This window comes from Antennarius striatus, chromosome 2, assembly GCF_040054535.1.
Source record: "Antennarius striatus isolate MH-2024 chromosome 2, ASM4005453v1, whole genome shotgun sequence".
In the NCBI taxonomy this organism is placed as follows: Eukaryota; Metazoa; Chordata; class Actinopteri; order Lophiiformes; family Antennariidae; genus Antennarius; species Antennarius striatus.
Genome location: NC_090777.1, coordinates 5,330,971 through 5,352,727, shown reverse-complemented (window position 1 = coordinate 5,352,727; position 21,757 = coordinate 5,330,971). Strand labels below are relative to the sequence as shown.

The 21,757-nt window shown below is 35.2% G+C and overlaps 48 non-coding genes across 48 annotated transcripts; all 48 read right to left on the bottom strand.

Moving 5' to 3' along the window:
- Positions 1 to 83: 83 nt before the first annotated feature.
- Positions 84 to 197, bottom strand: LOC137590640 (U5 spliceosomal RNA). The gene has a single exon (XR_011034442.1). It is a non-coding gene; the product is annotated as a U5 spliceosomal RNA (small nuclear RNA).
- Positions 198 to 539: 342 nt separating this feature from the next.
- Positions 540 to 653, bottom strand: LOC137589615 (U5 spliceosomal RNA). Its single transcript, XR_011034236.1, has one exon. It is a non-coding gene; the product is annotated as a U5 spliceosomal RNA (small nuclear RNA).
- Positions 654 to 996: 343 nt separating this feature from the next.
- Positions 997 to 1,110, bottom strand: LOC137589610 (U5 spliceosomal RNA). Its single transcript, XR_011034234.1, has one exon. It is a non-coding gene; the product is annotated as a U5 spliceosomal RNA (small nuclear RNA).
- Positions 1,111 to 1,453: 343 nt separating this feature from the next.
- On the bottom strand, positions 1,454 to 1,567 carry LOC137589603 (U5 spliceosomal RNA). Its single transcript, XR_011034233.1, has one exon. It is a non-coding gene; the product is annotated as a U5 spliceosomal RNA (small nuclear RNA).
- A 343-nt stretch (positions 1,568 to 1,910) lies between these two features.
- Positions 1,911 to 2,024, bottom strand: LOC137589598 (U5 spliceosomal RNA). The gene has a single exon (XR_011034232.1). It is a non-coding gene; the product is annotated as a U5 spliceosomal RNA (small nuclear RNA).
- A 343-nt stretch (positions 2,025 to 2,367) lies between these two features.
- On the bottom strand, positions 2,368 to 2,481 carry LOC137589591 (U5 spliceosomal RNA). Its single transcript, XR_011034229.1, has one exon. It is a non-coding gene; the product is annotated as a U5 spliceosomal RNA (small nuclear RNA).
- A 343-nt stretch (positions 2,482 to 2,824) lies between these two features.
- On the bottom strand, positions 2,825 to 2,938 carry LOC137589588 (U5 spliceosomal RNA). Its single transcript, XR_011034226.1, has one exon. It is a non-coding gene; the product is annotated as a U5 spliceosomal RNA (small nuclear RNA).
- Positions 2,939 to 3,281: 343 nt separating this feature from the next.
- LOC137589582 (U5 spliceosomal RNA) lies at positions 3,282 to 3,395 on the bottom strand. Its single transcript, XR_011034224.1, has one exon. It is a non-coding gene; the product is annotated as a U5 spliceosomal RNA (small nuclear RNA).
- A 343-nt stretch (positions 3,396 to 3,738) lies between these two features.
- LOC137589570 (U5 spliceosomal RNA) lies at positions 3,739 to 3,852 on the bottom strand. Its single transcript, XR_011034220.1, has one exon. It is a non-coding gene; the product is annotated as a U5 spliceosomal RNA (small nuclear RNA).
- Positions 3,853 to 4,195: 343 nt separating this feature from the next.
- LOC137589563 (U5 spliceosomal RNA) lies at positions 4,196 to 4,309 on the bottom strand. The gene has a single exon (XR_011034218.1). It is a non-coding gene; the product is annotated as a U5 spliceosomal RNA (small nuclear RNA).
- A 343-nt stretch (positions 4,310 to 4,652) lies between these two features.
- Positions 4,653 to 4,766, bottom strand: LOC137589560 (U5 spliceosomal RNA). Its single transcript, XR_011034217.1, has one exon. It is a non-coding gene; the product is annotated as a U5 spliceosomal RNA (small nuclear RNA).
- A 342-nt stretch (positions 4,767 to 5,108) lies between these two features.
- Positions 5,109 to 5,222, bottom strand: LOC137590636 (U5 spliceosomal RNA). Its single transcript, XR_011034441.1, has one exon. It is a non-coding gene; the product is annotated as a U5 spliceosomal RNA (small nuclear RNA).
- Positions 5,223 to 5,565: 343 nt separating this feature from the next.
- On the bottom strand, positions 5,566 to 5,679 carry LOC137589555 (U5 spliceosomal RNA). The gene has a single exon (XR_011034216.1). It is a non-coding gene; the product is annotated as a U5 spliceosomal RNA (small nuclear RNA).
- A 343-nt stretch (positions 5,680 to 6,022) lies between these two features.
- Positions 6,023 to 6,136, bottom strand: LOC137589549 (U5 spliceosomal RNA). The gene has a single exon (XR_011034215.1). It is a non-coding gene; the product is annotated as a U5 spliceosomal RNA (small nuclear RNA).
- A 343-nt stretch (positions 6,137 to 6,479) lies between these two features.
- On the bottom strand, positions 6,480 to 6,593 carry LOC137589542 (U5 spliceosomal RNA). Its single transcript, XR_011034214.1, has one exon. It is a non-coding gene; the product is annotated as a U5 spliceosomal RNA (small nuclear RNA).
- Positions 6,594 to 6,935: 342 nt separating this feature from the next.
- LOC137589537 (U5 spliceosomal RNA) lies at positions 6,936 to 7,049 on the bottom strand. The gene has a single exon (XR_011034213.1). It is a non-coding gene; the product is annotated as a U5 spliceosomal RNA (small nuclear RNA).
- Positions 7,050 to 7,392: 343 nt separating this feature from the next.
- On the bottom strand, positions 7,393 to 7,506 carry LOC137590844 (U5 spliceosomal RNA). The gene has a single exon (XR_011034516.1). It is a non-coding gene; the product is annotated as a U5 spliceosomal RNA (small nuclear RNA).
- Positions 7,507 to 7,849: 343 nt separating this feature from the next.
- LOC137589532 (U5 spliceosomal RNA) lies at positions 7,850 to 7,963 on the bottom strand. Its single transcript, XR_011034212.1, has one exon. It is a non-coding gene; the product is annotated as a U5 spliceosomal RNA (small nuclear RNA).
- A 343-nt stretch (positions 7,964 to 8,306) lies between these two features.
- Positions 8,307 to 8,420, bottom strand: LOC137589527 (U5 spliceosomal RNA). Its single transcript, XR_011034211.1, has one exon. It is a non-coding gene; the product is annotated as a U5 spliceosomal RNA (small nuclear RNA).
- A 343-nt stretch (positions 8,421 to 8,763) lies between these two features.
- Positions 8,764 to 8,877, bottom strand: LOC137589523 (U5 spliceosomal RNA). The gene has a single exon (XR_011034210.1). It is a non-coding gene; the product is annotated as a U5 spliceosomal RNA (small nuclear RNA).
- Positions 8,878 to 9,220: 343 nt separating this feature from the next.
- Positions 9,221 to 9,334, bottom strand: LOC137590466 (U5 spliceosomal RNA). The gene has a single exon (XR_011034402.1). It is a non-coding gene; the product is annotated as a U5 spliceosomal RNA (small nuclear RNA).
- Positions 9,335 to 9,677: 343 nt separating this feature from the next.
- On the bottom strand, positions 9,678 to 9,791 carry LOC137589512 (U5 spliceosomal RNA). Its single transcript, XR_011034208.1, has one exon. It is a non-coding gene; the product is annotated as a U5 spliceosomal RNA (small nuclear RNA).
- A 343-nt stretch (positions 9,792 to 10,134) lies between these two features.
- Positions 10,135 to 10,248, bottom strand: LOC137590693 (U5 spliceosomal RNA). Its single transcript, XR_011034457.1, has one exon. It is a non-coding gene; the product is annotated as a U5 spliceosomal RNA (small nuclear RNA).
- A 343-nt stretch (positions 10,249 to 10,591) lies between these two features.
- LOC137589507 (U5 spliceosomal RNA) lies at positions 10,592 to 10,705 on the bottom strand. The gene has a single exon (XR_011034207.1). It is a non-coding gene; the product is annotated as a U5 spliceosomal RNA (small nuclear RNA).
- A 343-nt stretch (positions 10,706 to 11,048) lies between these two features.
- LOC137590460 (U5 spliceosomal RNA) lies at positions 11,049 to 11,162 on the bottom strand. Its single transcript, XR_011034401.1, has one exon. It is a non-coding gene; the product is annotated as a U5 spliceosomal RNA (small nuclear RNA).
- Positions 11,163 to 11,505: 343 nt separating this feature from the next.
- LOC137590455 (U5 spliceosomal RNA) lies at positions 11,506 to 11,619 on the bottom strand. Its single transcript, XR_011034400.1, has one exon. It is a non-coding gene; the product is annotated as a U5 spliceosomal RNA (small nuclear RNA).
- A 343-nt stretch (positions 11,620 to 11,962) lies between these two features.
- Positions 11,963 to 12,076, bottom strand: LOC137589502 (U5 spliceosomal RNA). Its single transcript, XR_011034206.1, has one exon. It is a non-coding gene; the product is annotated as a U5 spliceosomal RNA (small nuclear RNA).
- Positions 12,077 to 12,419: 343 nt separating this feature from the next.
- Positions 12,420 to 12,533, bottom strand: LOC137590686 (U5 spliceosomal RNA). Its single transcript, XR_011034455.1, has one exon. It is a non-coding gene; the product is annotated as a U5 spliceosomal RNA (small nuclear RNA).
- Positions 12,534 to 12,876: 343 nt separating this feature from the next.
- On the bottom strand, positions 12,877 to 12,990 carry LOC137589498 (U5 spliceosomal RNA). Its single transcript, XR_011034204.1, has one exon. It is a non-coding gene; the product is annotated as a U5 spliceosomal RNA (small nuclear RNA).
- A 343-nt stretch (positions 12,991 to 13,333) lies between these two features.
- LOC137589492 (U5 spliceosomal RNA) lies at positions 13,334 to 13,447 on the bottom strand. The gene has a single exon (XR_011034203.1). It is a non-coding gene; the product is annotated as a U5 spliceosomal RNA (small nuclear RNA).
- A 342-nt stretch (positions 13,448 to 13,789) lies between these two features.
- Positions 13,790 to 13,903, bottom strand: LOC137591222 (U5 spliceosomal RNA). The gene has a single exon (XR_011034634.1). It is a non-coding gene; the product is annotated as a U5 spliceosomal RNA (small nuclear RNA).
- Positions 13,904 to 14,246: 343 nt separating this feature from the next.
- Positions 14,247 to 14,360, bottom strand: LOC137590839 (U5 spliceosomal RNA). The gene has a single exon (XR_011034515.1). It is a non-coding gene; the product is annotated as a U5 spliceosomal RNA (small nuclear RNA).
- A 343-nt stretch (positions 14,361 to 14,703) lies between these two features.
- On the bottom strand, positions 14,704 to 14,817 carry LOC137591220 (U5 spliceosomal RNA). Its single transcript, XR_011034633.1, has one exon. It is a non-coding gene; the product is annotated as a U5 spliceosomal RNA (small nuclear RNA).
- A 343-nt stretch (positions 14,818 to 15,160) lies between these two features.
- LOC137591215 (U5 spliceosomal RNA) lies at positions 15,161 to 15,274 on the bottom strand. The gene has a single exon (XR_011034632.1). It is a non-coding gene; the product is annotated as a U5 spliceosomal RNA (small nuclear RNA).
- A 343-nt stretch (positions 15,275 to 15,617) lies between these two features.
- Positions 15,618 to 15,731, bottom strand: LOC137591211 (U5 spliceosomal RNA). The gene has a single exon (XR_011034631.1). It is a non-coding gene; the product is annotated as a U5 spliceosomal RNA (small nuclear RNA).
- A 343-nt stretch (positions 15,732 to 16,074) lies between these two features.
- Positions 16,075 to 16,188, bottom strand: LOC137590448 (U5 spliceosomal RNA). The gene has a single exon (XR_011034398.1). It is a non-coding gene; the product is annotated as a U5 spliceosomal RNA (small nuclear RNA).
- A 343-nt stretch (positions 16,189 to 16,531) lies between these two features.
- On the bottom strand, positions 16,532 to 16,645 carry LOC137591209 (U5 spliceosomal RNA). The gene has a single exon (XR_011034630.1). It is a non-coding gene; the product is annotated as a U5 spliceosomal RNA (small nuclear RNA).
- Positions 16,646 to 16,988: 343 nt separating this feature from the next.
- On the bottom strand, positions 16,989 to 17,102 carry LOC137590680 (U5 spliceosomal RNA). Its single transcript, XR_011034453.1, has one exon. It is a non-coding gene; the product is annotated as a U5 spliceosomal RNA (small nuclear RNA).
- A 343-nt stretch (positions 17,103 to 17,445) lies between these two features.
- Positions 17,446 to 17,559, bottom strand: LOC137591199 (U5 spliceosomal RNA). The gene has a single exon (XR_011034628.1). It is a non-coding gene; the product is annotated as a U5 spliceosomal RNA (small nuclear RNA).
- Positions 17,560 to 17,902: 343 nt separating this feature from the next.
- On the bottom strand, positions 17,903 to 18,016 carry LOC137590445 (U5 spliceosomal RNA). Its single transcript, XR_011034397.1, has one exon. It is a non-coding gene; the product is annotated as a U5 spliceosomal RNA (small nuclear RNA).
- A 343-nt stretch (positions 18,017 to 18,359) lies between these two features.
- On the bottom strand, positions 18,360 to 18,473 carry LOC137590438 (U5 spliceosomal RNA). Its single transcript, XR_011034396.1, has one exon. It is a non-coding gene; the product is annotated as a U5 spliceosomal RNA (small nuclear RNA).
- Positions 18,474 to 18,816: 343 nt separating this feature from the next.
- On the bottom strand, positions 18,817 to 18,930 carry LOC137591196 (U5 spliceosomal RNA). Its single transcript, XR_011034624.1, has one exon. It is a non-coding gene; the product is annotated as a U5 spliceosomal RNA (small nuclear RNA).
- A 343-nt stretch (positions 18,931 to 19,273) lies between these two features.
- LOC137590675 (U5 spliceosomal RNA) lies at positions 19,274 to 19,387 on the bottom strand. The gene has a single exon (XR_011034452.1). It is a non-coding gene; the product is annotated as a U5 spliceosomal RNA (small nuclear RNA).
- Positions 19,388 to 19,730: 343 nt separating this feature from the next.
- Positions 19,731 to 19,844, bottom strand: LOC137591194 (U5 spliceosomal RNA). Its single transcript, XR_011034623.1, has one exon. It is a non-coding gene; the product is annotated as a U5 spliceosomal RNA (small nuclear RNA).
- A 343-nt stretch (positions 19,845 to 20,187) lies between these two features.
- On the bottom strand, positions 20,188 to 20,301 carry LOC137590435 (U5 spliceosomal RNA). The gene has a single exon (XR_011034395.1). It is a non-coding gene; the product is annotated as a U5 spliceosomal RNA (small nuclear RNA).
- A 343-nt stretch (positions 20,302 to 20,644) lies between these two features.
- On the bottom strand, positions 20,645 to 20,758 carry LOC137590426 (U5 spliceosomal RNA). Its single transcript, XR_011034393.1, has one exon. It is a non-coding gene; the product is annotated as a U5 spliceosomal RNA (small nuclear RNA).
- A 343-nt stretch (positions 20,759 to 21,101) lies between these two features.
- LOC137590420 (U5 spliceosomal RNA) lies at positions 21,102 to 21,215 on the bottom strand. Its single transcript, XR_011034392.1, has one exon. It is a non-coding gene; the product is annotated as a U5 spliceosomal RNA (small nuclear RNA).
- A 343-nt stretch (positions 21,216 to 21,558) lies between these two features.
- On the bottom strand, positions 21,559 to 21,672 carry LOC137591189 (U5 spliceosomal RNA). Its single transcript, XR_011034622.1, has one exon. It is a non-coding gene; the product is annotated as a U5 spliceosomal RNA (small nuclear RNA).
- Between the last annotated feature and the right edge of the window lie 85 nt (positions 21,673 to 21,757).

Genomic DNA, 21,757 nt, shown 5'->3' with positions numbered 1-21,757 from the left:
AGGTAGACATTGCAATGTGCCGTGTTGTTGAAGAAGCTGAACAAAAACAGGGCTTAAAATCTTTTATATTACACATTCAGGTGAGCTCTGTTTTCACAGAGCAGCAAAAAAATGAGTAAAACTCTTGCTGTCCCACTCCACGGAAATCTTTAGTAAAAGGCGAAAGATTTATACGATCTGAAGTGAAACAAGAGTGATCTATTTTCTATGTACAAGTCACATCTACCCCCTTACGGACAACAACACTTTAAGTCCTGGTTCATCTTGAAAGCATGTTAAAACAAACAAATCTCTTTGCGCTCAACTGACAGAAGAAACAACAGATTAAATATGTACATTAGGTAAAATTAATCGGGTTTATTTAATCTCGAGTAGTTTTAGGGACAAATAAACCCCACCTCTGACCTCCAACAAAAGTAATCTTGCACATATATTTTCATTTTAGTTTAATGACAGAGGTAGACATTGCAATGTGCCGTGTTGTTGAAGAAGCTGAACAAAAACAGGGCTTAAAATCTTTTATATTACACATTCAGGTGAGCTCTGTTTTCACAGAGCAGCAAAAAATTGAGTAAAACTCTTGCTGTCCCACTCCACGGAAATCTTTAGTAAAAGGCGAAAGATTTATACGATCTGAAGTGAAACAAGAGTGATCTATTTTCTATGTACAAGTCACATCTACCCCCTTACGGACAACAACACTTTAAGTCCTGGTTCATCTTGAAAGCATGTTAAAACAAACAAATCTCTTTGCGCTCAACTGACAGAAGAAACAACAGATTAAATATGTACATTAGGTAAAATTAATCTGGTTTATATAATCTCGAGTAGTTTTAGAGATCAAATAAACCCCACCTCTGACCTCCAACAAAAGTAATCTTGCACATATATTTTCATTTTTGTTAAAGGACAGAAGTAGAAATTGCAATGTGCCGTGTTGTTGAAGAAGCTGAACAAACACAGGGCTTAAAATCTTTTATATTACACATTCAGGTGAGCTCTGTTTTCACAGAGCAGCAAAAAATTGAGTAAAACTCTTGCTGTCCCACTCCACGGAAATCTTTAGTAAAAGGCGAAAGATTTATACGATCTGAAGTGAAACAAGAGTGATCTATTTTCTATGTACAAGTCACATCTACCCCCTTACGGACAACAACACTTTAAGTCCTGGTTCATCTTGAAAGCATGTTAAAACAAACAAATCTCTTTGCGCTCAACTGACAGAAGAAACAACAGATTAAATATGTACATTAGGTAAAATTAATCGGGTTTATTTAATCTCGAGTAGTTTTAGAGATCAAATAAACCCCACCTCTGAGCTTCAACAAAAGTAATCTTGCACATATATTTTCATTTTAGTTTAATGACAGAGGTAGACATTGCAATGTGCCGTGTTGTTGAAGAAGCTGAACAAAAACAGGGCTTAAAATCTTTTATATTACACATTCAGGTGAGCTCTGTTTTCACAGAGCAGCAAAAAATTGAGTAAAACTCTTGCTGTCCCACTCCACGGAAATCTTTAGTAAAAGGCGAAAGATTTATACGATCTGAAGTGAAACAAGAGTGATCTATTTTCTATGTACAAGTCACATCTACCCCCTTACGGACAACAACACTTTAAGTCCTGGTTCATCTTGAAAGCATGTTAAAACAAACAAATCTCTTTGCGCTCAACTGACAGAAGAAACAACAGATTAAATATGTACATTAGGTAAAATTAATCGGGTTTATTTAATCTCGAGTAATTTTAGAGATCAAATAAACCCCACCTCTGACCTCCAACAAAAGTAATCTTGCACATATATTTTCATTTTTGTTAAAGGACAGAAGTAGAAATTGCAATGTGCCGTGTTGTTGAAGAAGCTGAACAAAAACAGGGCTTAAAATCTTTTATTTTACACATTCAGGTGAGCTCTGTTTTCACAGAGCAGCAAAAAATTGAGTAAAACTCTTGCTGTCCCACTCCACGGAAATCTTTAGTAAAAGGCGAAAGATTTATACGATCTGAAGTGAAACAAGAGTGATCTATTTTCTATGTACAAGTCACATCTACCCCCTTACGGACAACAACACTTTAAGTCCTGGTTCATCTTGAAAGCATGTTAAAACAAACAAATCTCTTTGCGCTCAACTGACAGAAGAAACAACAGATTAAATATGTACATTAGGTAAAATTAATCGGGTTTATTTAATCTCGAGTAGTTTTAGAGATCAAATAAACCCCACCTCTGAGCTTCAACAAAAGTAATCTTGCACATATATTTTCATTTTAGTTTAATGACAGAGGTAGACATTGCAATGTGCCGTGTTGTTGAAGAAGCTGAACAAAAACAGGGCTTAAAATCTTTTATATTACACATTCAGGTGAGCTCTGTTTTCACAGAGCAGCAAAAAATTGAGTAAAACTCTTGCTGTCCCACTCCACGGAAATCTTTAGTAAAAGGCGAAAGATTTATACGATCTGAAGTGAAACAAGAGTGATCTATTTTCTATGTACAAGTCACATCTACCCCCTTACGGACAACAACACTTTAAGTCCTGGTTCATCTTGAAAGCATGTTAAAACAAACAAATCTCTTTGCGCTCAACTGACAGAAGAAACAACAGATTAAATATGTACATTAGGTAAAATTAATCGGCTTTATTTAATCTCGAGTATTTTTAGAGATCAAATAAACCCCACCTCTGACCTCCAACAAAAGTAATCTTGCACATATATTTTCATTTTAGTTTAATGACAGAGGTAGACATTGCAATGTGCCGTGTTGTTGAAGAAGCTGAACAAAAACAGGGCTTAAAATCTTTTATATTACACATTCAGGTGAGCTCTGTTTTCACAGAGCAGCAAAAAATTGAGTAAAACTCTTGCTGTCCCACTCCACGGAAATCTTTAGTAAAAGGCGAAAGATTTATACGATCTGAAGTGAAACAAGAGTGATCTATTTTCTATGTACAAGTCACATCTAAACCCTTACGGACAACAACACTTTAAGTCCTGGTTCATCTTGAAAGCATGTTAAAACAAACAAATCTCTTTGCGCTCAACTGACAGAAGAAACAACAGATTAAATATGTACATTAGGTAAAATTAATCGGGTTTATTTAATCTCGAGTCATTTTAGAGATCAAATAAACCCCACCTCTGACCTCCAACAAAAGTAATCTTGCACATATATTTTCATTTTTGTTAAAGGACAGAAGTAGAAATTGCAATGTGCCGTGTTGTTGAAGAAGCTGAACAAAAACAGGGCTTAAAATCTTTTATTTTACACATTCAGGTGAGCTCTGTTTTCACAGAGCAGCAAAAAATTGAGTAAAACTCTTGCTGTCCCACTCCACGGAAATCTTTAGTAAAAGGCGAAAGATTTATACGATCTGAAGTGAAACAAGAGTGATCTATTTTCTATGTACAAGTCACATCTACCCCCTTACGGACAACAACACTTTAAGTCCTGGTTCATCTTGAAAGCATGTTAAAACAAACAAATCTCTTTGCGCTCAACTGACAGAAGAAACAACAGATTAAATATGTACATTAGGTAAAATTAATCGGCTTTATTTAATCTCGAGTATTTTTAGAGATCAAATAAACCCCACCTCTGACCTCCAACAAAAGTAATCTTGCACATATATTTTCATTTTAGTTTAATGACAGAGGTAGACATTGCAATGTGCCGTGTTGTTGAAGAAGCTGAACAAAAACAGGGCTTAAAATCTTTTATATTACACATTCAGGTGAGCTCTGTTTTCACAGAGCAGCAAAAAATTGAGTAAAACTCTTGCTGTCCCACTCCACGGAAATCTTTAGTAAAAGGCGAAAGATTTATACGATCTGAAGTGAAACAAGAGTGATCTATTTTCTATGTACAAGTCACATCTAAACCCTTACGGACAACAACACTTTAAGTCCTGGTTCATCTTGAAAGCATGTTAAAACAAACAAATCTCTTTGCGCTCAACTGACAGAAGAAACAACAGATTAAATATGTACATTAGGTAAAATTAATCGGGTTTATTTAATCTCGAGTCATTTTAGAGATCAAATAAACCCCACCTCTGACCTCCAACAAAAGTAATCTTGCACATATATTTTCATTTTTGTTAAAGGACAGAAGTAGAAATTGCAATGTGCCGTGTTGTTGAAGAAGCTGAACAAAAACAGGGCTTAAAATCTTTTATTTTACACATTCAGGTGAGCTCTGTTTTCACAGAGCAGCAAAAAATTGAGTAAAACTCTTGCTGTCCCACTCCACGGAAATCTTTAGTAAAAGGCGAAAGATTTATACGATCTGAAGTGAAACAAGAGTGATCTATTTTCTATGTACAAGTCACATCTACCCCCTTACGGACAACAACACTTTAAGTCCTGGTTCATCTTGAAAGCATGTTAAAACAAACAAATCTCTTTGCACTCCACTGACAGAAGAAACAACAGATTATATATGTACATTAGGTAAAATTAATCGGGTTTATTTAATCTCGAGTAATTTTAGAGATCAAATAAACCCCACCTCTGACCTCCAACAAAAGTAATCTTGCACATATATTTTCATTTTAGTTTAATGACAGAGGTAGACATTGCAATGTGCCGTGTTGTTGAAGAAGCTGAACAAAAACAGGGCTTAAGATCTTTTATATTACACATTCAGGTGAGCTCTGTTTTCACAGAGCAGCAAAAAATTGAGTAAAACTCTTGCTGTCCCACTCCACGGAAATCTTTAGTAAAAGGCGAAAGATTTATACGATCTGAAGTGAAACAAGAGTGATCTATTTTCTATGTACAAGTCACATCTACCCCCTTACGGACAACAACACTTTAAGTCCTGGTTCATCTTGAAAGCATGTTAAAACAAACAAATCTCTTTGCGCTCAACTGACAGAAGAAACAACAGATTAAATATGTACATTAGGTAAAATTAATCGGCTTTATTTAATCTCGAGTAGTTTTAGGGACAAATAAACCCCACCTCTGACCTCCAACAAAAGTAATCTTGCACATATATTTTCATTTTAGTTTAATGACAGAGGTAGACATTGCAATGTGCCGTGTTGTTGAAGAAGCTGAACAAAAACAGGGCTTAAAATCTTTTATATTACACATTCAGGTGAGCTCTGTTTTCACAGAGCAGCAAAAAAATGAGTAAAACTCTTGCTGTCCCACTCCACGGAAATCTTTAGTAAAAGGCGAAAGATTTATACGATCTGAAGTGAAACAAGAGTGATCTATTTTCTATGTACAAGTCACATCTACCCCCTTACGGACAACAACACTTTAAGTCCTGGTTCATCTTGAAAGCATGTTAAAACAAACAAATCTCTTTGCGCTCAACTGACAGAAGAAACAACAGATTAAATATGTACATTAGGTAAAATTAATCGGGTTTATTTAATCTCGAGTAATTTTAGAGATCAAATAAACCCCACCTCTGACCTCCAACAAAAGTAATCTTGCACATATATTTTCATTTTTGTTAAAGGACAGAAGTAGAAATTGCAATGTGCCGTGTTGTTGAAGAAGCTGAACAAAAACAGGGCTTAAAATCTTTTATATTACACATTCAGGTGAGCTCTGTTTTCACAGAGCAGCAAAAAATTGAGTAAAACTCTTGCTGTCCCACTCCACGGAAATCTTTAGTAAAAGGCGAAAGATTTATACGATCTGAAGTGAAACAAGAGTGATCTATTTTCTATGTACAAGTCACATCTACCCCCTTACGGACAACAACACTTTAAGTCCTGGTTCATCTTGAAAGCATGTTAAAACAAACAAATCTCTTTGCGCTCAACTGACAGAAGAAACAACAGATTAAATATGTACATTAGGTAAAATTAATCGGGTTTATATAATCTCGAGTAGTTTTAGAGATCAAATAAACCCCACCTCTGACCTCCAACAAAAGTAATCTTGCACATATATTTTCATTTTTGTTAAAGGACAGAAGTAGAAATTGCAATGTGCCGTGTTGTTGAAGAAGCTGAACAAACACAGGGCTTAAAATCTTTTATATTACACATTCAGGTGAGCTCTGTTTTCACAGAGCAGCAAAAAATTGAGTAAAACTCTTGCTGTCCCACTCCACGGAAATCTTTAGTAAAAGGCGAAAGATTTATACGATCTGAAGTGAAACAAGAGTGATCTATTTTCTATGTACAAGTCACATCTACCCCCTTACGGACAACAACACTTTAAGTCCTGGTTCATCTTGAAAGCATGTTAAAACAAACAAATCTCTTTGCGCTCAACTGACAGAAGAAACAACAGATTAAATATGTACATTAGGTAAAATTAATCGGCTTTATTTAATCTCGAGTAGTTTTAGAGATCAAATAAACCCCACCTCTGAGCTTCAACAAAAGTAATCTTGCACATATATTTTCATTTTAGTTTAATGACAGAGGTAGACATTGCAATGTGCCGTGTTGTTGAAGAAGCTGAACAAAAACAGGGCTTAAAATCTTTTATATTACACATTCAGGTGAGCTCTGTTTTCACAGAGCAGCAAAAAATTGAGTAAAACTCTTGCTGTCCCACTCCACGGAAATCTTTAGTAAAAGGCGAAAGATTTATACGATCTGAAGTGAAACAAGAGTGATCTATTTTCTATGTACAAGTCACATCTACCCCCTTACGGACAACAACACTTTAAGTCCTGGTTCATCTTGAAAGCATGTTAAAACAAACAAATCTCTTTGCGCTCAACTGACAGAAGAAACAACAGATTAAATATGTACATTAGGTAAAATTAATCGGGTTTATTTAATCTCGAGTAGTTTTAGGGACAAATAAACCCCACCTCTGACCTCCAACAAAAGTAATCTTGCACATATATTTTCATTTTAGTTTAATGACAGAGGTAGACATTGCAATGTGCCGTGTTGTTGAAGAAGCTGAACAAAAACAGGGCTTAAAATCTTTTATATTACACATTCAGGTGAGCTCTGTTTTCACAGAGCAGCAAAAAATTGAGTAAAACTCTTGCTGTCCCACTCCACGGAAATCTTTAGTAAAAGGCGAAAGATTTATACGATCTGAAGTGAAACAAGAGTGATCTATTTTCTATGTACAAGTCACATCTACCCCCTTACGGACAACAACACTTTAAGTCCTGGTTCATCTTGAAAGCATGTTAAAACAAACAAATCTCTTTGCGCTCAACTGACAGAAGAAACAACAGATTAAATATGTACATTAGGTAAAATTAATCTGGTTTATATAATCTCGAGTAGTTTTAGAGATCAAATAAACCCCACCTCTGACCTCCAACAAAAGTAATCTTGCACATATATTTTCATTTTTGTTAAAGGACAGAAGTAGAAATTGCAATGTGCCGTGTTGTTGAAGAAGCTGAACAAACACAGGGCTTAAAATCTTTTATATTACACATTCAGGTGAGCTCTGTTTTCACAGAGCAGCAAAAAATTGAGTAAAACTCTTGCTGTCCCACTCCACGGAAATCTTTAGTATAAGGCGAAAGATTTATACGATCTGAAGTGAAACAAGAGTGATCTATTTTCTATGTACAAGTCACATCTACCCCCTTACGGACAACAACACTTTAAGTCCTGGTTCATCTTGAAAGCATGTTAAAACAAACAAATCTCTTTGCGCTCAACTGACAGAAGAAACAACAGATTAAATATGTACATTAGGTAAAATTAATCGGGTTTATTTAATCTCGAGTAGTTTTAGAGATCAAATAAACCCCACCTCTGAGCTTCAACAAAAGTAATCTTGCACATATATTTTCATTTTAGTTTAATGACAGAGGTAGACATTGCAATGTGCCGTGTTGTTGAAGAAGCTGAACAAAAACAGGGCTTAAAATCTTTTATATTACACATTCAGGTGAGCTCTGTTTTCACAGAGCAGCAAAAAATTGAGTAAAACTCTTGCTGTCCCACTCCACGGAAATCTTTAGTAAAAGGCGAAAGATTTATACGATCTGAAGTGAAACAAGAGTGATCTATTTTCTATGTACAAGTCACATCTACCCCCTTACGGACAACAACACTTTAAGTCCTGGTTCATCTTGAAAGCATGTTAAAACAAACAAATCTCTTTGCGCTCAACTGACAGAAGAAACAACAGATTAAATATGTACATTAGGTAAAATTAATCGGGTTTATTTAATCTCGAGTAATTTTAGAGATCAAATAAACCCCACCTCTGACCTCCAACAAAAGTAATCTTGCACATATATTTTCATTTTTGTTAAAGGACAGAAGTAGAAATTGCAATGTGCCGTGTTGTTGAAGAAGCTGAACAAAAACAGGGCTTAAAATCTTTTATTTTACACATTCAGGTGAGCTCTGTTTTCACAGAGCAGCAAAAAATTGAGTAAAACTCTTGCTGTCCCACTCCACGGAAATCTTTAGTAAAAGGCGAAAGATTTATACGATCTGAAGTGAAACAAGAGTGATCTATTTTCTATGTACAAGTCACATCTACCCCCTTACGGACAACAACACTTTAAGTCCTGGTTCATCTTGAAAGCATGTTAAAACAAACAAATCTCTTTGCGCTCAACTGACAGAAGAAACAACAGATTAAATATGTACATTAGGTAAAATTAATCGGGTTTATTTAATCTCGAGTAGTTTTAGAGATCAAATAAACCCCACCTCTGAGCTTCAACAAAAGTAATCTTGCACATATATTTTCATTTTAGTTTAATGACAGAGGTAGACATTGCAATGTGCCGTGTTGTTGAAGAAGCTGAACAAAAACAGGGCTTAAGATCTTTTATATTACACATTCAGGTGAGCTCTGTTTTCACAGAGCAGCAAAAAATTGAGTAAAACTCTTGCTGTCCCACTCCACGGAAATCTTTAGTAAAAGGCGAAAGATTTATACGATCTGAAGTGAAACAAGAGTGATCTATTTTCTATGTACAAGTCACATCTAAACCCTTACGGACAACAACACTTTAAGTCCTGGTTCATCTTGAAAGCATGTTAAAACAAACAAATCTCTTTGCAATCCACTGACAGAAGAAACAACAGATTATATATGTACATTAGGTAAAATTAATCAGGTTTATTTAATCTCGAGTAATTTTAGAGATCAAATAAACCCCACCTCTGACCTCCAACAAAAGTAATCTTGCACATATATTTTCATTTTTGTTAAAGGACAGAGGTTGACATTGCAATGTGCCGTGTTGTTGAAGAAGCTCAACAAAAACAGGGCTTAAAATCTTTTATATTACACATTCAGGTGAGCTCTGTTTTCACAGAGCGGCAAAAAATTGAGTAAAACTCTTGCTGTCCCACTCCACGGAAATCTTTAGTAAAAGGCGAAAGATTTATACGATCTGAAGTGAAACAAGAGTGATCTATTTTCTATGTACAAGTCACATCTACCCCCTTACGGACAACAACACTTTAAGTCCTGGTTCATCTTGAAAGCATGTTAAAACAAACAAATCTCTTTGCGCTCAACTGACAGAAGAAACAACAGATTAAATATGTACATTAGGTAAAATTAATCGGCTTTATTTAATCTCGAGTATTTTTAGAGATCAAATAAACCCCACCTCTGACCTCCAACAAAAGTAATCTTGCACATATATTTTCATTTTAGTTTAATGACAGAGGTAGACATTGCAATGTGCCGTGTTGTTGAAGAAGCTGAACAAAAACAGGGCTTAAAATCTTTTATATTACACATTCAGGTGAGCTCTGTTTTCACAGAGCAGCAAAAAATTGAGTAAAACTCTTGCTGTCCCACTCCACGGAAATCTTTAGTAAAAGGCGAAAGATTTATACGATCTGAAGTGAAACAAGAGTGATCTATTTTCTATGTACAAGTCACATCTAAACCCTTACGGACAACAACACTTTAAGTCCTGGTTCATCTTGAAAGCATGTTAAAACAAACAAATCTCTATGCGCTCAACTGACAGAAGAAACAACAGATTAAATATGTACATTAGGTAAAATTAATCGGGTTTATTTAATCTCGAGTAGTTTTAGAGATCAAATAAACCCCACCTCTGAGCTTCAACAAAAGTAATCTTGCACATATATTTTCATTTTAGTTTAATGACAGAGGTAGACATTGCAATGTGCCGTGTTGTTGAAGAAGCTGAACAAAAACAGGGCTTAAAATCTTTTATATTACACATTCAGGTGAGCTCTGTTTTCAAAGAGCAGCAAAAAATTGAGTAAAACTCTTGCTGTCCCACTCCACGGAAATCTTTAGTAAAAGGCGAAAGATTTATACGATCTGAAGTGAAACAAGAGTGATCTATTTTCTATGTACAAGTCACATCTACCCCCTTACGGACAACAACACTTTAAGTCCTGGTTCATCTTGAAAGCATGTTAAAACAAACAAATCTCTTTGCGCTCAACTGACAGAAGAAACAACAGATTAAATATGTACATTAGGTAAAATTAATCGGGTTTATTTAATCTCGAGTAATTTTAGAGATCAAATAAACCCCACCTCTGACCTCCAACAAAAGTAATCTTGCACATATATTTTCATTTTAGTTTAATGACAGAGGTAGACATTGCAATGTGCCGTGTTGTTGAAGAAGCTGAACAAAAACAGGGCTTAAAATCTTTTATATTACACATTCAGGTGAGCTCTGTTTTCACAGAGCAGCAAAAAATTGAGTAAAACTCTTGCTGTCCCACTCCACGGAAATCTTTAGTAAAAGGCGAAAGATTTATACGATCTGAAGTGAAACAAGAGTGATCTATTTTCTATGTACAAGTCACATCTACCCCCTTACGGACAACAACACTTTAAGTCCTGGTTCATCTTGAAAGCATGTTAAAACAAACAAATCTCTTTGCGCTCAACTGACAGAAGAAACAACAGATTAAATATGTACATTAGGTAAAATTAATCGGCTTTATTTAATCTCGAGTATTTTTAGAGATCAAATAAACCCCACCTCTGAGCTTCAACAAAAGTAATCTTGCACATATATTTTCATTTTTGTTAAAGGACAGAGGTTGACATTGCAATGTGCCGTGTTGTTGAAGAAGCTCAACAAAAACAGGGCTTAAAATCTTTTATATTACACATTCAGGTGAGCTCTGTTTTCACAGAGCGGCAAAAAATTGAGTAAAACTCTTGCTGTCCCACTCCACGGAAATCTTTAGTAAAAGGCGAAAGATTTATACGATCTGAAGTGAAACAAGAGTGATCTATTTTCTATGTACAAGTCACATCTAAACCCTTACGGACAACAACACTTTAAGTCCTGGTTCATCTTGAAAGCATGTTAAAACAAACAAATCTCTTTGCAATCCACTGACAGAAGAAACAACAGATTATATATGTACATTAGGTAAAATTAATCAGGTTTATTTAATCTCGAGTAATTTTAGAGATCAAATAAACCCCACCTCTGACCTCCAACAAAAGTAATCTTGCACATATATTTTCATTTTTGTTAAAGGACAGAGGTTGACATTGCAATGTGCCGTGTTGTTGAAGAAGCTCAACAAAAACAGGGCTTAAAATCTTTTATATTACACATTCAGGTGAGCTCTGTTTTCACAGAGCGGCAAAAAATTGAGTAAAACTCTTGCTGTCCCACTCCACGGAAATCTTTAGTAAAAGGCGAAAGATTTATACGATCTGAAGTGAAACAAGAGTGATCTATTTTCTATGTACAAGTCACATCTACCCCCTTACGGACAACAACACTTTAAGTCCTGGTTCATCTTGAAAGCATGTTAAAACAAACAAATCTCTTTGCGCTCAACTGACAGAAGAAACAACAGATTAAATATGTACATTAGGTAAAATTAATCGGCTTTATTTAATCTCGAGTATTTTTAGAGATCAAATAAACCCCACCTCTGACCTCCAACAAAAGTAATCTTGCACATATATTTTCATTTTAGTTTAATGACAGAGGTAGACATTGCAATGTGCCGTGTTGTTGAAGAAGCTGAACAAAAACAGGGCTTAAAATCTTTTATATTACACATTCAGGTGAGCTCTGTTTTCACAGAGCAGCAAAAAATTGAGTAAAACTCTTGCTGTCCCACTCCACGGAAATCTTTAGTAAAAGGCGAAAGATTTATACGATCTGAAGTGAAACAAGAGTGATCTATTTTCTATGTACAAGTCACATCTAAACCCTTACGGACAACAACACTTTAAGTCCTGGTTCATCTTGAAAGCATGTTAAAACAAACAAATCTCTTTGCGCTCAACTGACAGAAGAAACAACAGATTAAATATGTACATTAGGTAAAATTAATCGGGTTTATTTAATCTCGAGTAGTTTTAGAGATCAAATAAACCCCACCTCTGAGCTTCAACAAAAGTAATCTTGCACATATATTTTCATTTTAGTTTAATGACAGAGGTAGACATTGCAATGTGCCGTGTTGTTGAAGAAGCTGAACAAAAACAGGGCTTAAAATCTTTTATATTACACATTCAGGTGAGCTCTGTTTTCAAAGAGCAGCAAAAAATTGAGTAAAACTCTTGCTGTCCCACTCCACGGAAATCTTTAGTAAAAGGCGAAAGATTTATACGATCTGAAGTGAAACAAGAGTGATCTATTTTCTATGTACAAGTCACATCTACCCCCTTATGGACAACAACACTTTAAGTCCTGGTTCATCTTGAAAGCATGTTAAAACAAACAAATCTCTTTGCGCTCAACTGACAGAAGAAACAACAGATTAAATATGTACATTAGGTAAAATTAATTGTCTTTATTTAATCTCGAGTAGTTTTAGAGATCAAATAAACCCCACCTCTGAGCTTCAACAAAAGTAATCTTGCACATATATTTTCATTTTTGTTAAAGGACAGAAGTAGAAATTGCAATGTTCCGTGTTGTTGAAGAAGCTGAACAAAAACAGGGCTTAAGATCTTTTATATTACACATTCAGGTGAGCTCTGTTTTCACAGAGCAGCAAAAAATTGAGTAAAACTCTTGCTGTCCCACTCCACGGAAATCTTTAGTAAAAGGCGAAAGATTTATACGATCTGAAGTGAAACAAGAGTGATCTATTTTCTATGTACAAGTCACATCTACCCCCTTACGGACAACAACACTTTAAGTCCTGGTTCATCTTGAAAGCATGTTAAAACAAACAAATCTCTTTGCGCTCAACTGACAGAAGAAACAACAGATTAAATATGTACATTAGGTAAAATTAATCGGGTTTATTTAATCTCGAGTAATTTTAGAGATCAAATAAACCCCACCTCTGACCTCCAACAAAAGTAATCTTGCACATATATTTTCATTTTTGTTAAAGGACAGAAGTAGAAATTGCAATGTGCCGTGTTGTTGAAGAAGCTGAACAAAAACAGGGCTTAAAATCTTTTATATTACACATTCAGGTGAGCTCTGTTTTCACAGAGCAGCAAAAAATTGAGTAAAACTCTTGCTGTCCCACTCCACGGAAATCTTTAGTAAAAGGCGAAAGATTTATACGATCTGAAGTGAAACAAGAGTGATCTATTTTCTATGTACAAGTCACATCTACCCCCTTACGGACAACAACACTTTAAGTCCTGGTTCATCTTGAAAGCATGTTAAAACAAACAAATCTCTTTGCGCTCAACTGACAGAAGAAACAACAGATTAAATATGTACATTAGGTAAAATTAATCGGGTTTATTTAATCTCGAGTAGTTTTAGGGACAAATAAACCCCACCTCTGACCTCCAACAAAAGTAATCTTGCACATATATTTTCATTTTAGTTTAATGACAGAGGTAGACATTGCAATGTGCCGTGTTGTTGAAGAAGCTGAACAAAAACAGGGCTTAAAATCTTTTATATTACACATTCAGGTGAGCTCTGTTTTCACAGAGCAGCAAAAAATTGAGTAAAACTCTTGCTGTCCCACTCCACGGAAATCTTTAGTAAAAGGCGAAAGATTTATACGATCTGAAGTGAAACAAGAGTGATCTATTTTCTATGTACAAGTCACATCTACCCCCTTACGGACAACAACACTTTAAGTCCTGGTTCATCTTGAAAGCATGTTAAAACAAACAAATCTCTTTGCGCTCAACTGACAGAAGAAACAACAGATTAAATATGTACATTAGGTAAAATTAATCTGGTTTATATAATCTCGAGTAGTTTTAGAGATCAAATAAACCCCACCTCTGACCTCCAACAAAAGTAATCTTGCACATATATTTTCATTTTTGTTAAAGGACAGAAGTAGAAATTGCAATGTGCCGTGTTGTTGAAGAAGCTGAACAAACACAGGGCTTAAAATCTTTTATATTACACATTCAGGTGAGCTCTGTTTTCACAGAGCAGCAAAAAATTGAGTAAAACTCTTGCTGTCCCACTCCACGGAAATCTTTAGTATAAGGCGAAAGATTTATACGATCTGAAGTGAAACAAGAGTGATCTATTTTCTATGTACAAGTCACATCTACCCCCTTACGGACAACAACACTTTAAGTCCTGGTTCATCTTGAAAGCATGTTAAAACAAACAAATCTCTTTGCGCTCAACTGACAGAAGAAACAACAGATTAAATATGTACATTAGGTAAAATTAATCGGGTTTATTTAATCTCGAGTAGTTTTAGAGATCAAATAAACCCCACCTCTGAGCTTCAACAAAAGTAATCTTGCACATATATTTTCATTTTAGTTTAATGACAGAGGTAGACATTGCAATGTGCCGTGTTGTTGAAGAAGCTGAACAAAAACAGGGCTTAAAATCTTTTATATTACACATTCAGGTGAGCTCTGTTTTCACAGAGCAGCAAAAAATTGAGTAAAACTCTTGCTGTCCCACTCCACGGAAATCTTTAGTAAAAGGCGAAAGATTTATACGATCTGAAGTGAAACAAGAGTGATCTATTTTCTATGTACAAGTCACATCTACCCCCTTACGGACAACAACACTTTAAGTCCTGGTTCATCTTGAAAGCATGTTAAAACAAACAAATCTCTTTGCGCTCAACTGACAGAAGAAACAACAGATTAAATATGTACATTAGGTAAAATTAATCGGGTTTATTTAATCTCGAGTAATTTTAGAGATCAAATAAACCCCACCTCTGACCTCCAACAAAAGTAATCTTGCACATATATTTTCATTTTTGTTAAAGGACAGAAGTAGAAATTGCAATGTGCCGTGTTGTTGAAGAAGCTGAACAAAAACAGGGCTTAAAATCTTTTATTTTACACATTCAGGTGAGCTCTGTTTTCACAGAGCAGCAAAAAATTGAGTAAAACTCTTGCTGTCCCACTCCACGGAAATCTTTAGTAAAAGGCGAAAGATTTATACGATCTGAAGTGAAACAAGAGTGATCTATTTTCTATGTACAAGTCACATCTACCCCCTTACGGACAACAACACTTTAAGTCCTGGTTCATCTTGAAAGCATGTTAAAACAAACAAATCTCTTTGCGCTCAACTGACAGAAGAAACAACAGATTAAATATGTACATTAGGTAAAATTAATCGGGTTTATTTAATCTCGAGTAGTTTTAGAGATCAAATAAACCCCACCTCTGAGCTTCAACAAAAGTAATCTTGCACATATATTTTCATTTTAGTTTAATGACAGAGGTAGACATTGCAATGTGCCGTGTTGTTGAAGAAGCTGAACAAAAACAGGGCTTAAGATCTTTTATATTACACATTCAGGTGAGCTCTGTTTTCACAGAGCAGCAAAAAATTGAGTAAAACTCTTGCTGTCCCACTCCACGGAAATCTTTAGTAAAAGGCGAAAGATTTATACGATCTGAAGTGAAACAAGAGTGATCTATTTTCTATGTACAAGTCACATCTAAACCCTTACGGACAACAACACTTTAAGTCCTGGTTCATCTTGAAAGCATGTTAAAACAAACAAATCTCTTTGCAATCCACTGACAGAAGAAACAACAGATTATATATGTACATTAGGTAAAATTAATCAGGTTTATTTAATCTCGAGTAATTTTAGAGATCAAATAAACCCCACCTCTGACCTCCAACAAAAGTAATCTTGCACATATATTTTCATTTTTGTTAAAGGACAGAGGTTGACATTGCAATGTGCCGTGTTGTTGAAGAAGCTCAACAAAAACAGGGCTTAAAATCTTTTATATTACACATTCAGGTGAGCTCTGTTTTCACAGAGCGGCAAAAAATTGAGTAAAACTCTTGCTGTCCCACTCCACGGAAATCTTTAGTAAAAGGCGAAAGATTTATACGATCTGAAGTGAAACAAGAGTGATCTATTTTCTATGTACAAGTCACATCTACCCCCTTACGGACAACAACACTTTAAGTCCTGGTTCATCTTGAAAGCATGTTAAAACAAACAAATCTCTTTGCGCTCAACTGACAGAAGAAACAACAGATTAAATATGTACATTAGGTAAAATTAATCGGCTTTATTTAATCTCGAGTATTTTTAGAGATCAAATAAACCCCACCTCTGACCTCCAACAAAAGTAATCTTGCACATATATTTTCATTTTAGTTTAATGACAGAGGTAGACATTGCAATGTGCCGTGTTGTTGAAGAAGCTGAACAAAAACAGGGCTTAAAATCTTTTATATTACACATTCAGGTGAGCTCTGTTTTCACAGAGCAGCAAAAAATTGAGTAAAACTCTTGCTGTCCCACTCCACGGAAATCTTTAGTAAAAGGCGAAAGATTTATACGATCTGAAGTGAAACAAGAGTGATCTATTTTCTATGTACAAGTCACATCTAAACCCTTACGGACAACAACACTTTAAGTCCTGGTTCATCTTGAAAGCATGTTAAAACAAACAAATCTCTATGCGCTCAACTGACAGAAGAAACAACAGATTAAATATGTACATTAGGTAAAATTAATCGGGTTTATTTAATCTCGAGTAGTTTTAGAGATCAAATAAACCCCACCTCTGAGCTTCAACAAAAGTAATCTTGCACATATATTTTCATTTTAGTTTAATGACAGAGGTAGACATTGCAATGTGCCGTGTTGTTGAAGAAGCTGAACAAAAACAGGGCTTAAAATCTTTTATATTACACATTCAGGTGAGCTCTGTTTTCAAAGAGCAGCAAAAAATTGAGTAAAACTCTTGCTGTCCCACTCCACGGAAATCTTTAGTAAAAGGCGAAAGATTTATACGATCTGAAGTGAAACAAGAGTGATCTATTTTCTATGTACAAGTCACATCTACCCCCTTACGGACAACAACACTTTAAGTCCTGGTTCATCTTGAAAGCATGTTAAAACAAACAAATCTCTTTGCGCTCAACTGACAGAAGAAACAACAGATTAAATATGTACATTAGGTAAAATTAATCGGGTTTATTTAATCTCGAGTAATTTTAGAGATCAAATAAACCCCACCTCTGACCTCCAACAAAAGTAATCTTGCACATATATTTTCATTTTAGTTTAATGACAGAGGTAGACATTGCAATGTGCCGTGTTGTTGAAGAAGCTGAACAAAAACAGGGCTTAAAATCTTTTATATTACACATTCAGGTGAGCTCTGTTTTCACAGAGCAGCAAAAAATTGAGTAAAACTCTTGCTGTCCCACTCCACGGAAATCTTTAGTAAAAGGCGAAAGATTTATACGATCTGAAGTGAAACAAGAGTGATCTATTTTCTATGTACAAGTCACATCTACCCCCTTACGGACAACAACACTTTAAGTCCTGGTTCATCTTGAAAGCATGTTAAAACAAACAAATCTCTTTGCGCTCAACTGACAGAAGAAACAACAGATTAAATATGTACATTAGGTAAAATTAATCGGCTTTATTTAATCTCGAGTATTTTTAGAGATCAAATAAACCCCACCTCTGAGCTTCAACAAAAGTAATCTTGCACATATATTTTCATTTTTGTTAAAGGACAGAGGTTGACATTGCAATGTGCCGTGTTGTTGAAGAAGCTCAACAAAAACAGGGCTTAAAATCTTTTATATTACACATTCAGGTGAGCTCTGTTTTCACAGAGCGGCAAAAAATTGAGTAAAACTCTTGCTGTCCCACTCCACGGAAATCTTTAGTAAAAGGCGAAAGATTTATACGATCTGAAGTGAAACAAGAGTGATCTATTTTCTATGTACAAGTCACATCTAAACCCTTACGGACAACAACACTTTAAGTCCTGGTTCATCTTGAAAGCATGTTAAAACAAACAAATCTCTTTGCAATCCACTGACAGAAGAAACAACAGATTATATATGTACATTAGGTAAAATTAATCAGGTTTATTTAATCTCGAGTAATTTTAGAGATCAAATAAACCCCACCTCTGACCTCCAACAAAAGTAATCTTGCACATATATTTTCATTTTTGTTAAAGGACAGAGGTTGACATTGCAATGTGCCGTGTTGTTGAAGAAGCTCAACAAAAACAGGGCTTAAAATCTTTTATATTACACATTCAGGTGAGCTCTGTTTTCACAGAGCGGCAAAAAATTGAGTAAAACTCTTGCTGTCCCACTCCACGGAAATCTTTAGTAAAAGGCGAAAGATTTATACGATCTGAAGTGAAACAAGAGTGATCTATTTTCTATGTACAAGTCACATCTACCCCCTTACGGACAACAACACTTTAAGTCCTGGTTCATCTTGAAAGCATGTTAAAACAAACAAATCTCTTTGCGCTCAACTGACAGAAGAAACAACAGATTAAATATGTACATTAGGTAAAATTAATCGGCTTTATTTAATCTCGAGTATTTTTAGAGATCAAATAAACCCCACCTCTGACCTCCAACAAAAGTAATCTTGCACATATATTTTCATTTTAGTTTAATGACAGAGGTAGACATTGCAATGTGCCGTGTTGTTGAAGAAGCTGAACAAAAACAGGGCTTAAAATCTTTTATATTACACATTCAGGTGAGCTCTGTTTTCACAGAGCAGCAAAAAATTGAGTAAAACTCTTGCTGTCCCACTCCACGGAAATCTTTAGTAAAAGGCGAAAGATTTATACGATCTGAAGTGAAACAAGAGTGATCTATTTTCTATGTACAAGTCACATCTAAACCCTTACGGACAACAACACTTTAAGTCCTGGTTCATCTTGAAAGCATGTTAAAACAAACAAATCTCTTTGCGCTCAACTGACAGAAGAAACAACAGATTAAATATGTACATTAGGTAAAATTAATCGGGTTTATTTAATCTCGAGTAGTTTTAGAGATCAAATAAACCCCACCTCTGAGCTTCAACAAAAGTAATCTTGCACATATATTTTCATTTTAGTTTAATGACAGAGGTAGACATTGCAATGTGCCGTGTTGTTGAAGAAGCTGAACAAAAACAGGGCTTAAAATCTTTTATATTACACATTCAGGTGAGCTCTGTTTTCAAAGAGCAGCAAAAAATTGAGTAAAACTCTTGCTGTCCCACTCCACGGAAATCTTTAGTAAAAGGCGAAAGATTTATACGATCTGAAGTGAAACAAGAGTGATCTATTTTCTATGTACAAGTCACATCTACCCCCTTACGGACAACAACACTTTAAGTCCTGGTTCATCTTGAAAGCATGTTAAAACAAACAAATCTCTTTGCGCTCAACTGACAGAAGAAACAACAGATTAAATATGTACATTAGGTAAAATTAATCGGCTTTATTTAATCTCGAGTATTTTTAGAGATCAAATAAACCCCACCTCTGAGCTTCAACAAAAGTAATCTTGCACATATATTTTCATTTTAGTTTAATGACAGAGGTAGACATTGCAATGTGCCGTGTTGTTGAAGAAGCTGAACAAAAACAGGGCTTAAGATCTTTTATATTACACATTCAGGTGAGCTCTGTTTTCACAGAGCAGCAAAAAATTGAGTAAAACTCTTGCTGTCCCACTCCACGGAAATCTTTAGTAAAAGGCGAAAGATTTATACGATCTGAAGTGAAACAAGAGTGATCTATTTTCTATGTACAAGTCACATCTACCCCCTTACGGACAACAACACTTTAAGTCCTGGTTCATCTTGAAAGCATGTTAAAACAAACAAATCTCTTTGCGCTCAACTGACAGAAGAAACAACAGATTAAATATGTACATTAGGTAAAATTAATCGGCTTTATTTAATCTCGAGTATTTTTAGAGATCAAATAAACCCCACCTCTGAGCTTCAACAAAAGTAATCTTGCACATATATTTTCATTTTTGTTAAAGGACAGAGGTTGACATTGCAATGTGCCGTGTTGTTGAAGAAGCTCAACAAAAACAGGGCTTAAAATCTTTTATATTACACATTCAGGTGAGCTCTGTTTTCACAGAGCGGCAAAAAATTGAGTAAAACTCTTGCTGTCCCACTCCACGGAAATCTTTAGTAAAAGGCGAAAGATTTATACGATCTGAAGTGAAACAAGAGTGATCTATTTTCTATGTACAAGTCACATCTACCCCCTTACGGACAACAACACTTTAAGTCCTGGTTCATCTTGAAAGCATGTTAAAACAAACAAATCTCTTTGCGCTCAACTGACAGAAGAAACAACAGATTAAATATGTACATTAGGTAAAATTAATCGGGTTTATTTAATCTCGAGTAGTTTTAGAGATCAAATAAACCCCACCTCTGAGCTTCAACAAAAGTAATCTTGCACATATATTTTCATTTTAGTTTAATGACAGAGGTAGACATTGCAATGTGCCGTGTTGTTGAAGAAGCTGAACAAAAACAGGGCTTAAAATCTTTTATATTACACATTCAGGTGAGCTCTGTTTTCACAGAGCGGCAAAAAATTGAGTAAAACTCTTGCTGTCCCACTCCACGGAAATCTTTAGTAAAAGGCGAAAGATTTATACGATCTGAAGTGAAACAAGAGTGATCTATTTTCTATGTACAAGTCACATCTACCCCCTTACGGACAACAACACTTTAAGTCCTGGTTCATCTTGAAAGCATGTTAAAACAAACAAATCTCTTTGCGCTCAACTGACAGAAGAAACAACAGATTAAATATGTACATTAGGTAAAATTAATCGGGTTTATTTAATCTCGAGTAGTTTTAGAGATCAAATAAACCCCACCTCTGAGCTTCAACAAAAGTAATCTTGCACATATATTTTCATTTTAGTTTAATGACAGAGGTTGACATTGCAATGTGCCGTGTTGTTGAAGAAGCTCAACAAAAACAGGGCTTAAAATCTTTTATATTACACATTCAGGTGAGCTCTGTTTTCACAGAGCGGCAAAAAATTGAGTAAAACTCTTGCTGTCCCACTCCACGGAAATCTTTAGTAAAAGGCGAAAGATTTATACGATCTGAAGTGAAACAAGAGTGATCTATTTTCTATGTACAAGTCACATCTACCCCCTTACGGACAACAACACTTTAAGTCCTGGTTCATCTTGAAAGCATGTTAAAACAAACAAATCTCTTTGCGCTCAACTGACAGAAGAAACAACAGATTAAATATGTACATTAGGTAAAATTAATCGGCTTTATTTAATCTCGAGTATTTTTAGAGATCAAATAAACCCCACCTCTGACCTCCAACAAAAGTAATCTTGCACATATATTTTCATTTTAGTTTAATGACAGAGGTAGACATTGCAATGTGCCGTGTTGTTGAAGAAGCTGAACAAAAACAGGGCTTAAAATCTTTTATATTACACATTCAGGTGAGCTCTGTTTTCACAGAGCAGCAAAAAATTGAGTAAAACTCTTGCTGTCCCACTCCACGGAAATCTTTAGTAAAAGGCGAAAGATTTATACGATCTGAAGTGAAACAAGAGTGATCTATTTTCTATGTACAAGTCACATCTAAACCCTTACGGACAACAACACTTTAAGTCCTGGTTCATCTTGAAAGCATGTTAAAAC